Below are 9,716 nucleotides of genomic sequence, written 5' to 3'. Positions count from 1 at the left end.
AGAGAAGCTTTGAAACCCTCAGAAATGTCACCAGCATTACTGAGGTGGGATAATCCACCGCTGAAAAACTTTTTGGTGTTCGGTCGAAGCAGGAATCGAACCCCCGACCTTGTGTATGCAAGGCGGGCCTGCTAACTATTGCACCACGGTGGCTCCCCTGTACTTTCTAAGATTTGTTCAAAATGACTGCATCGGAAGTGGAAAAAAATCGATAGGGGATCCTGGGATGCGCTTTAAAAGAAATATTTGTGGACTTGTCCAAAAGGACTGCATCGGAAGTGGAAAAAATGATGGGGGATTCCGAGATGCGCTTGAAAAAGTTTCAAATTTTGAAAACATTTTCTATAGAAATAAAATTTTGACAAAATTTTTTATAGAATCAATTTTGACAAAATTTTCTATAGAAATAAAATTTTAACAAAAGTTTCTATAGAAATTAAATTTTGACAAAATGTTCTATAGAAATAAAATTAAAAAATTTTTTTTTTTAGAAATAAAATTAAAAAAAAAATTCTATAAAAATAAAATTGTTGACAAAATTTTTATAGAACCAAATTTTGACAAAATTTTCTATAGAAATAAAATTTTGAAAAAATATTCTATACAAATAAAATTTTTACAAAATTTTCTATAGAAATAAGATTTTGACAAAATTTTTTACAGAACCAAATTTTGACAAAATTTTCTATAGAAATAAAATTTTGACAAAATTTCTTATAGAAATGAAATTTTGGCAAATTTTTTTTTTTTATTGAACCAAATTTTGACAAAATTTTCTATAGAAATAAAATTTTGAAAAAATATTCTATACAAATAAAATTTTTACAAAATTTTCTATGGAAATAAAATTTTGACAAAATTTTTTATAGAACCAAATTTTGACAAAATTTTCTATAGAAATAAAATATTTGACAGAATTTTCTATAGAAATAAAATTTTGAAAAAAATTTCTATAGAAATAAAATTTTGACAAAATTTTTTATAGAACCAAATTTTGACAAAATTTTCTATAGAAATAAAATTTTGACAAAATTCCCTATAGAAATGAAATTTTGACAATTTTTTTTATAGAACCAAATTTTGACAAAATTTTCTATAGAAATGAAATTTTGACAAAAATTTCTATAGAATTAAATTTTTGACAAAATTTTCTATCGAAATAAAATTTTTGAAAAAATGTTCTATATAAATAAAATTTTGAAAAAAACATTCTATATAAATACAATTTTGACGAAATTTTCTATATAAATACAATTTTGACGAAATTTTCTATATAAATAAAATTTTGACAAACTTTTTATATAAATAAAATTTTGACAAAATTTTCTGTAGAAATAAAATGTTGACAAAATTTTCTATAGAAATAAAATGTTGACAAAATTTTCTATAGAAATAAAATTTTGACAAACTTTTCTATAGAAATAAAATTTTGACAAAATTTTCTATAGAAATAAAATTTTGACAAAAGTTTCTATAGAAATAAAATTTTGAAAAAAATTTTTAAAGAAACAAAATTTTGAAAAAAAATCTATAGAATCAAAATTTTGAAAAGAATGTCTTAGAAATAAAATATTGGCAAAATTTTCTATAGAAATAAAATATTAGACAATATTTTCTATAGAAATAAAATTTTGAAAAAAATTTTTAAAGAAACAAAATTTTGAAAAAAATTCTATAGAAACAAAATTTTGAAAAAAATGTCTTAGAACTAAACTTTTGCCTAAATTTTTTATAGAACAAAAAATTTTGAAAAAATTTATATTTTCTATAACATATATTCTATACAAATAGAAATAAAATTTTGACAAAATGTTCTATAGAAATAAAATTTTGACAAAATTTTCTATAGAAATAAAATGTTGACAAAATTTTCTATAAAAATAAAATGTTAACGAAATTTTCTATCGAATTAACATATTAGACTAAATTTTCAATAGAAATAAAATTTTGACAAATTTTTCTATAGAAATAAAATGTTGACAAAATTTTCTATAGAAATAACATTTTTTAACAAAATTTCTCTAGAGAAATAAAATTTCGGCAAAATTTTTCTATAGAAATAAAATGTTGACAAAATTTTCTATAGAAATAAAATTTTGACAAATTTTTTTAAAAGAACCAAATTTTTTATAAAAATAAAATTTTGACAACATTTTCTATAGAATTAAATTTTTGACAAAATTTTCTATAGAATTAAATTTTTGACAAAATTTTCTATAGAAATAAATTTGTGAAACAATTTTCTGTTAATATTCGATATATGTATACAGGTATATTGTTTTGAAATAAAATTAAAACAAGTATATACGGCCGTGAGTTCGGCCAGGGCGAATCTTATGTACCCTCCACCATGGATTGCGCAGAAACTTCTACGAAAGAATGTCATCCACAATCGAATTACTTGGGTTGTGGTATCTTAAAACTTCTTAACATCGTTTTCTAAATTGTGAGTTAGTCCATACGTGGTATATATTAGACAAAAAAGTTATGTATAGGTAAGTTTACAAATAATAACGAATCGATATGGACTTTTTGCACGCTACGTAGAGAGCCAGAATTGAAATATGGGGATCGATTTATATGGGGGCTATATATGATTATGGACTGATAGGGACCACTTTTGGCATGGTTGTTAAATATCATATACTACCACCACGTACCAAATTTAAACCAGATCGGATGAATTTTTCTTCTCCATAAGGCACCGGAGGTCAAATCTGGGGATCGGTTTATATAGGAGCTATATATAATTATGGACTGATATGAACCAATTCCTGCATGGTTGTTGGATACAATATACTAACATCACGTACTAAATTTCAACCGAATCGGATGAATTTTTCTCTTCCAAGGGGCTCCGGAGGTCAAATCTGGGGATCGGTTTATATGGGGCCTATATATAATTATGGACCGATTTCGACCAATTTTTGCATGGTTGTTAGAGACCATATACTAACACCATGTACCAAATTCAGATCGGATGAAATTTGCTTCTCTTAGAGGCTCCGCAAGCTAAATCGGGAGATCGGTTTATATGGGGGCTATATATAATTATGAACCCATGTGGACCAATTTTTGCATGGTTGTTAGAGACCATATACTAACACTATGTACCAAATTTCAGCCCGATAAAATGAAATTTGCTTCTCTTAGAGGGTGCGCAATCCAAATTTGGGGGTCCGTTTATACGGGGGCTATACGTAAAAGTGAACCGATATGGCCCATTTGCAATACCATTCGACCGACATCAATAACAACTATTTGTGCCAAGTTTCAAGTGGATAGCTTGTTTCGATCGGAAGTTAGCATGATTTCAACAGACGGAAGGACGGAAATGCTCAGATCGACTCAGAATTTCACAACGACCCAGTGGAGTGTTAGAGCAATATTTCGATGTGTTACAAACGGAATGACAAAGTTAACAGATTGGCTGATAATTCCCCGGTCTGATACATAGATGGCGTCGCTAGTACTAAATGCATATTATTTTTATATAGTACCAACCTTCAACTGACTCGATTCAAAATTTGACGTCTGTAAGTCAATTTGTTTGTGAGATAGAGCGTCTTTTGTGAAGCAACTTTTGTTATTGTGAAAAAAATGGAAAAAAGGAATTTCGTGTTTTGATAAAATACTGTTTTCTGAACGGAAAAAATACGGTGGAAGCAAAAACTTGTCTTGATAACGAGTTTCCGGACTCTGCCCCAGGGAAATCAACAATAATTGATTGGTATGCAAAATTCAAGCGTGGAGAAATGAGCACGGAGGACGGTGAACGCAGTGCACGCCCGAAAGAGATGGTTACCGACGAAAACATTAAAAAAATCCACAAAATGATTTTCAATGACCGTAAAATGAAGTCGATCGAGATAACAGAGGCCTTAAAGATATCAAAGGAACGTGTTGGTCATATCATTCATCAATATTTGGATATGCGGAAGCTCTGTGCAAAATGGGTGCCGCGCGAGCTCACATTTGACCAAAAACAACTACGTGTTGATGATTCTGAGCGGTGTTTGCTGCTGTTAACTCGTAGTACACCCGAGTTTTTCGAGATGTCACAATGGATGAAACATGGCTCCATCACTACACTTCTGAGTCCAATCGACAAACGGCTGAATGGACAGCGACCGGTGAACCGTCTCCGAAGCGTGGAAAGACTCAAAAGTCCGCTGATAAAGTAATGGCCTCTGTTTTTTGGGATGCGCATGGAATAATTTTTATCCATTATCTAGAGAAGGGAAAAACCATCAACAGTGACTATTATATGGCGTTATTGGAGCGTTTGAAAGTCGAAATCGCGGAAAACCGGTCCCATATGAAGAAGAAAAAAGTGTTGTTCCACCAAGGCAACGCACCGTGCAACAAGTCATTGAGAACGATGGTAAAAATTCATGAATTGGGCTTCGAATTGCTTCCCCACCCACTCTATTCTCCAGTTCTTGCCCCCAGCGACTTTTTCTTGTTCTCACACCTCAAAAGGATGCTCGCAGGGAAATAATTTGGCTGCAATGAAGAGGTGATCGCCGAAAGTGAGGCCGAAGGAGTACTACCAAAATGGTATCAAAAAATTGGAAGGTCGTTATAATCGTTGTATCGCTCTTGAAGGGAGCTATGTTGAATAATAAAAACGAATTTTGACAAAAAAAATGTGTTTTTCTTTGTTAGACCGGGGACTTATCAGCCAACCTGTTACCCCCCATCCTGTGGTGGAGGGTATAAAAATAAAATCGATTGTTCGAAATTTTTCAAATAAATTGTTATGGTTGTGGTCATTAAAATGGATTGATTCATCTCATCCACTAGTCTAACATTCTAGGAAACATAAAATGATCTCCGTAATTGGAAGTTGATTTTCATTTACAGTCGACCGCGATGTAAAGTGTTTTAAAAATTTTAGTTTTTCCGGATTCGGAGTCGATCAAAATTGTTACGACTCTGACTCCCACTCCGATTCCAGCAAAGTCTTCAGACTCAGAATCAAAGACTCCGACTCCACAGTCCTGTCCAGAAGTATGTTAGAACCATAGGTGATATGTCAAATTTATTTTGAATCGGTAAGGGTTTTATAAAATCCTTATATGCATCGGTCAGGTACCTAAGATTCGGCCAGGCCGAAGTTAATTTTGAATATATTTGATTGCTACTTAGCGGTAAGACTCGTTGTGTCCTTTTTTTTTTAACTGAACCTATTTAATTGAATAATTGCTAGAGGCAAAACAAACAGTTCCTGAGGGATAAATAAGCTACACATTTGAAGGAAAGGATTATCCTATATATGCCTGATCCTTTAGGACGCCTTTCTTAAATCAACCTGGCAGCATCAATTGTCTTCAACTTTTGCTCAATGTGATTAGGTTAAATTAAGAATTATGGAAGTCCAGTTTTTCACATCAGGATTGCCATTAGTATAAAAAAAAATTTATTTTAGTCAGACCAAATGGAATTTGGTCGATTTTTGTCCTTTTTCATCAAATTGCTAAAATTTTTCAAATTTTTCTAGGACAATAATTGGAGTTACTATTTTAAATCATCGACCAACTGAAATATTGAAAAAATATTTTAATTATTACAAGTTCACCTCACACCTTTTCGTATCTCCCCAAAAACCCATGTGCTAGGGTTTTTTGCTTTGTGTTGAAAACCAATACTGATATTGCACAACTGGTCTACGCGACGCAGTTATGGTGGGCTGTCGTAGAGAGCAAATGGTGCCAGTGATAAAGCATCTCCATTACACAGTTACCATCGTTATCGGTGTAATTCACTGCATATTACTTTTAATCTTTCGAATATTTCCATCTTATGCCACATCGGCCCATATCCTCATACTTTGTTCTCTCAGTTAACTCATTCCACTACACTAAGAAGGTTGATCATGATCCCAACTTTTTAGTTTTCACCCTGCATGCCTGGAAGCTTGCAGTGAAAAAGGCATCTTTGCTTGCAAAACTTTGTTAGCCATCTCACTGGCATTGTATGTAAGCGCTATTATATGGCGTTTAGTAATTTTTAATTAAGTTTGTTTTTTAATCCAAGACATCGAAGAGGTTTTTCCAACATCACTGGATGATGATGGTGATGCTGGAGGTTGACTTTTTATCCGTTGTGTTGTCTTGATTGGTTGGCAGTTTAGTCGGTTGGTTTTTGTGTTTTTGGTCGGATTCGTCAAATCGTCAGGCAACGGGTTTAGGGACTTGGTTAGTGGTTTGTTGATGGGTTTAAAAACTCACAATTTGAATGTCGTGCTAACAAGGGCGAAAATAGATATTTGAAATATTTTCACTTGTGCTAGTTTTTAGCAAAAACCTAGAGATTTTTTTCTGGATGAATGGAAAATCACTGAATTGATAGTGGATAGTTAACGTATGACTATAACTGATAAATTTGTTATTTAATCCACTGGAGCGTATACGCTATGGGAATGAGAAAGATTTAAAATATCATTCATACGACACCATGGATACTTCCCAGTGGAAACTGTCTACGGAAATTTTGTAAAAACTACTTACCGGTAGCATTCCTTCGGTCATTATCATAGCTAGACAATTTTATTAAAATTAACTCGAGCAAATATATAGGGTCAAAAGTTCGGCCAGGCCGAATTCTCTCCACAATGCACTGTGGTCGAAAAGGCTCTGCTAGCGGCGCTTAATTAATAGCGCTTAAGGAAATTTTGTTTTTGTCTATGTAATATTTTTTTTTAGTTGAAAATAGATTAAGCTGCAATGGTAATTTTTTGTTTGTTTTTTTTTTTAATATATTAACATTTTTTTTTTTTTTTTTGAAAGTTGCAACTTCTTTTCATATTTTTGACATTATTTATTTTATTCGGGAAAACATGACAAAGTAAATATATTTAATGTTTCTGTTTTTTTTTTGAGCTAAAAATAGATTAAACTTTAATATTAAAATATTTTTTAAGTAAGCTTTTAATATTTTATTTATTTTTAATTTTCAGATTAAAATGCTCTACTCAGTATCTGATAAACTATCATATGATACATTATTTTCGTCATCTGTATTAGAAAGAAGACTAATAATATCATTATCTAATATATTTTTTGAAGAGGGCAATGAACTTTTCGATAACATGGTAATGAAAGGATCTGAAGAAACGAATAATGTATGTGCCAAGTCTTCCATTGTGTTTTTCCGTGAATTTTTTCGAGTGTGATGTAGGCGATATTTTCTGAGGTCTTTATTTCTGGCCTCGAGAGCTTCTTCTGACATCATTCCTATTGGAAGGGAAGCATATTTAATAATATCTGCACCATGTATAAAAATTTTATGGACCGATGAGGGCATATAAAACCAGGGATACAAATCTACAAAAATAGTTGCTGTTTGGTATGCATACTGTTGAAAGGCGTCCGTATTGGTTTCATAGCCAGAAGCCATTGTGCGTAGAATAACACTGAAACGATATATTAACACCAGTTATTTGAGCATTATTAGTTGTGCCTGATCCAGGCATTGGGATATCAACCAGTATAGCCATTTCCTTTCTCAGATTTGTTTGTATTTCAGATTTTTTTTTTCCAACAATCACCTTATCACAACTGCGAATCTGCCATTTTTCAATAGGAATTCTGTATGCGATATGCAGAATACACTCAAAGAAGCGAATCCACATCATGTAAAGTTGATAATCCACATTCGTATAATTTTTCTTTGCACGGCATATCTCTCATTATTTGAATGTTGTTCATATTTCTGGGTGATACATCACAAATTCCACATTTTTGGGATGATGTTTCCGCCACAACACTAAAAACCTTCCCATCTATCATGGTCATATGGAACTGATGATGAACTTCATAATTTTGAAGTTTCGTTGGCTGTATGTTTGCTATTTGAGATTTGATATTGCTCACTTCGTTATGGATTAATTCTACTGATTACTTTTGACAAAGTAATTTTAGTGGTCTGCAATAACGAGTTGATGAAGGTTTGGCATTTTTCCAGAGTATGGTTGATCCGAAAACTATTTGTAATGGTACCAAGCACACCGTAAACATATGTTGGTCGATCATACAAGCATCAACATTATCAAAATTTTGTCGATAAGTTGGATGGCCACTACTTCCATCACAACCCCATTTGTAAATTACAGTTATCTTAAGAGTGTTATTAGTCTCAGAATTTTTAAAATCTTGGGAATGCGTAGCAAATATTCTGGCCACTGTGTGATCAATCAAGCATTGTAAAGGCACCTCAAAAGAATGATCAGTAAATTGTAGCTCATCAGGATAGCACAGTTTTTTCGCAGCCAGTAAAACATCGTAAGTGGGAAATATATTAGCATTTCTCTTTTTAGTTCCATTCTGCAAGTCCATGTAAGCCCTTTTTGTATAACCACCATCAATATATAATGCTAAAGCTTCCTCTGCTGTGTATTTTATGATATCATTATTATTATCGGTTAAAATGGCAGATTTAATTTTTTTTTTGCCAAATTTTCATCGGATTTCAACATTGATACGACCATTGATGTATTCCTCTTGCCAGCCTTATATAAACTAGTATTGGCGGCAGACATGAGCTCATCGCATGGGATTTCTTTGGCGATTTCAGATACTTTTTTCTTTTTTGTTTTTTCCTGGCTGTCAGTAAAACTTAATTTGGGTCGCCCAGTACTTGGGGTTGGGTCTACCAATAAAATTTCACCATCTAACCAGACCTTGTTATTTCTCTCAAAAATCATCCGAGCCTGGTGGCTTTGTCTCCATTTCATGTTTATTTTTGAGGTGAAATTTTTTAATCTGTTGGTTATTTCAATGATCATCATTATAGTTGCTTTTATCTATGACGTCATAAACATAGGATTTCACAGCAGAAAAGTTTTTAGAAGCGCCATGTTCCTCATACCAAACCAAAAATAGCGCTCGCTTAGACACTGACATTGTACCTTAAAAAATTAATTTCCAAAAAAGTTGGAAAATTGTGGTTCGCATTTTGGACATTTCACATTACAAGACTCTATATTAACTAACAAAAATAAAATTACATCGAATCCATGCGAATCACAGAAGTTTAGCTCTACAACAGGTGAATTTATTGGTAAACATTATAATTCTTACTAGCACTTTAAACAACAACAAATATAAAACACGAAACACAAACACTGGACACAAACACATTTTTTTGTTAATACGCACCTTTTTCTTTAATTAAAAAAATTAAAAATAATTTTTCTGTCACCCCGACAAATTTAATTAACAATTGCAGCTGGTTGTTAAAACAGACGGAAAGGTTCTCGGCTGCACCTGGTGCAACATATGTTGTGTTTGAAGCATTACAGCTGAGCGAATATTGAGAGCAAAACAAAACGAAAAATGTTAGTGATCTATCTGATATATTAGTAATCGAGTACAAAACAGTTTTTCAGTTATAATACATTTTGAAATTTGAATTAATCGGAGCTAGAATGGCCATTTCTACCACAGTGCAATGGACCGCATACAATAATTTTCTTTGAAACCATCTCCTCGGAATGAATTGTTAAATATATAATAAATAGACATGGTAACCTAAGTTATATGAAAGCCGATTGTCCGCCATTTCACCCGCCGTTTACTCTAGTATTATCCAAGGTCATGGGTTCGATTCCTGCTACGACCGAACACCAAAAAGTTTTTCAACGGTGGATTATCCCTCTTCAGTAATGCTGGTGACATTACTGAGGGTTTCAAAGCTTCTCTAAGTGGTTTCAT

This window comes from Haematobia irritans, chromosome 3, assembly GCF_050003625.1.
Source record: "Haematobia irritans isolate KBUSLIRL chromosome 3, ASM5000362v1, whole genome shotgun sequence".
Taxonomy (NCBI): Eukaryota; Metazoa; Arthropoda; class Insecta; order Diptera; family Muscidae; genus Haematobia; species Haematobia irritans.
The sequence above is the reverse complement of the archived record's forward strand: the minus strand, read 5'-3'. Positions refer to the sequence as shown.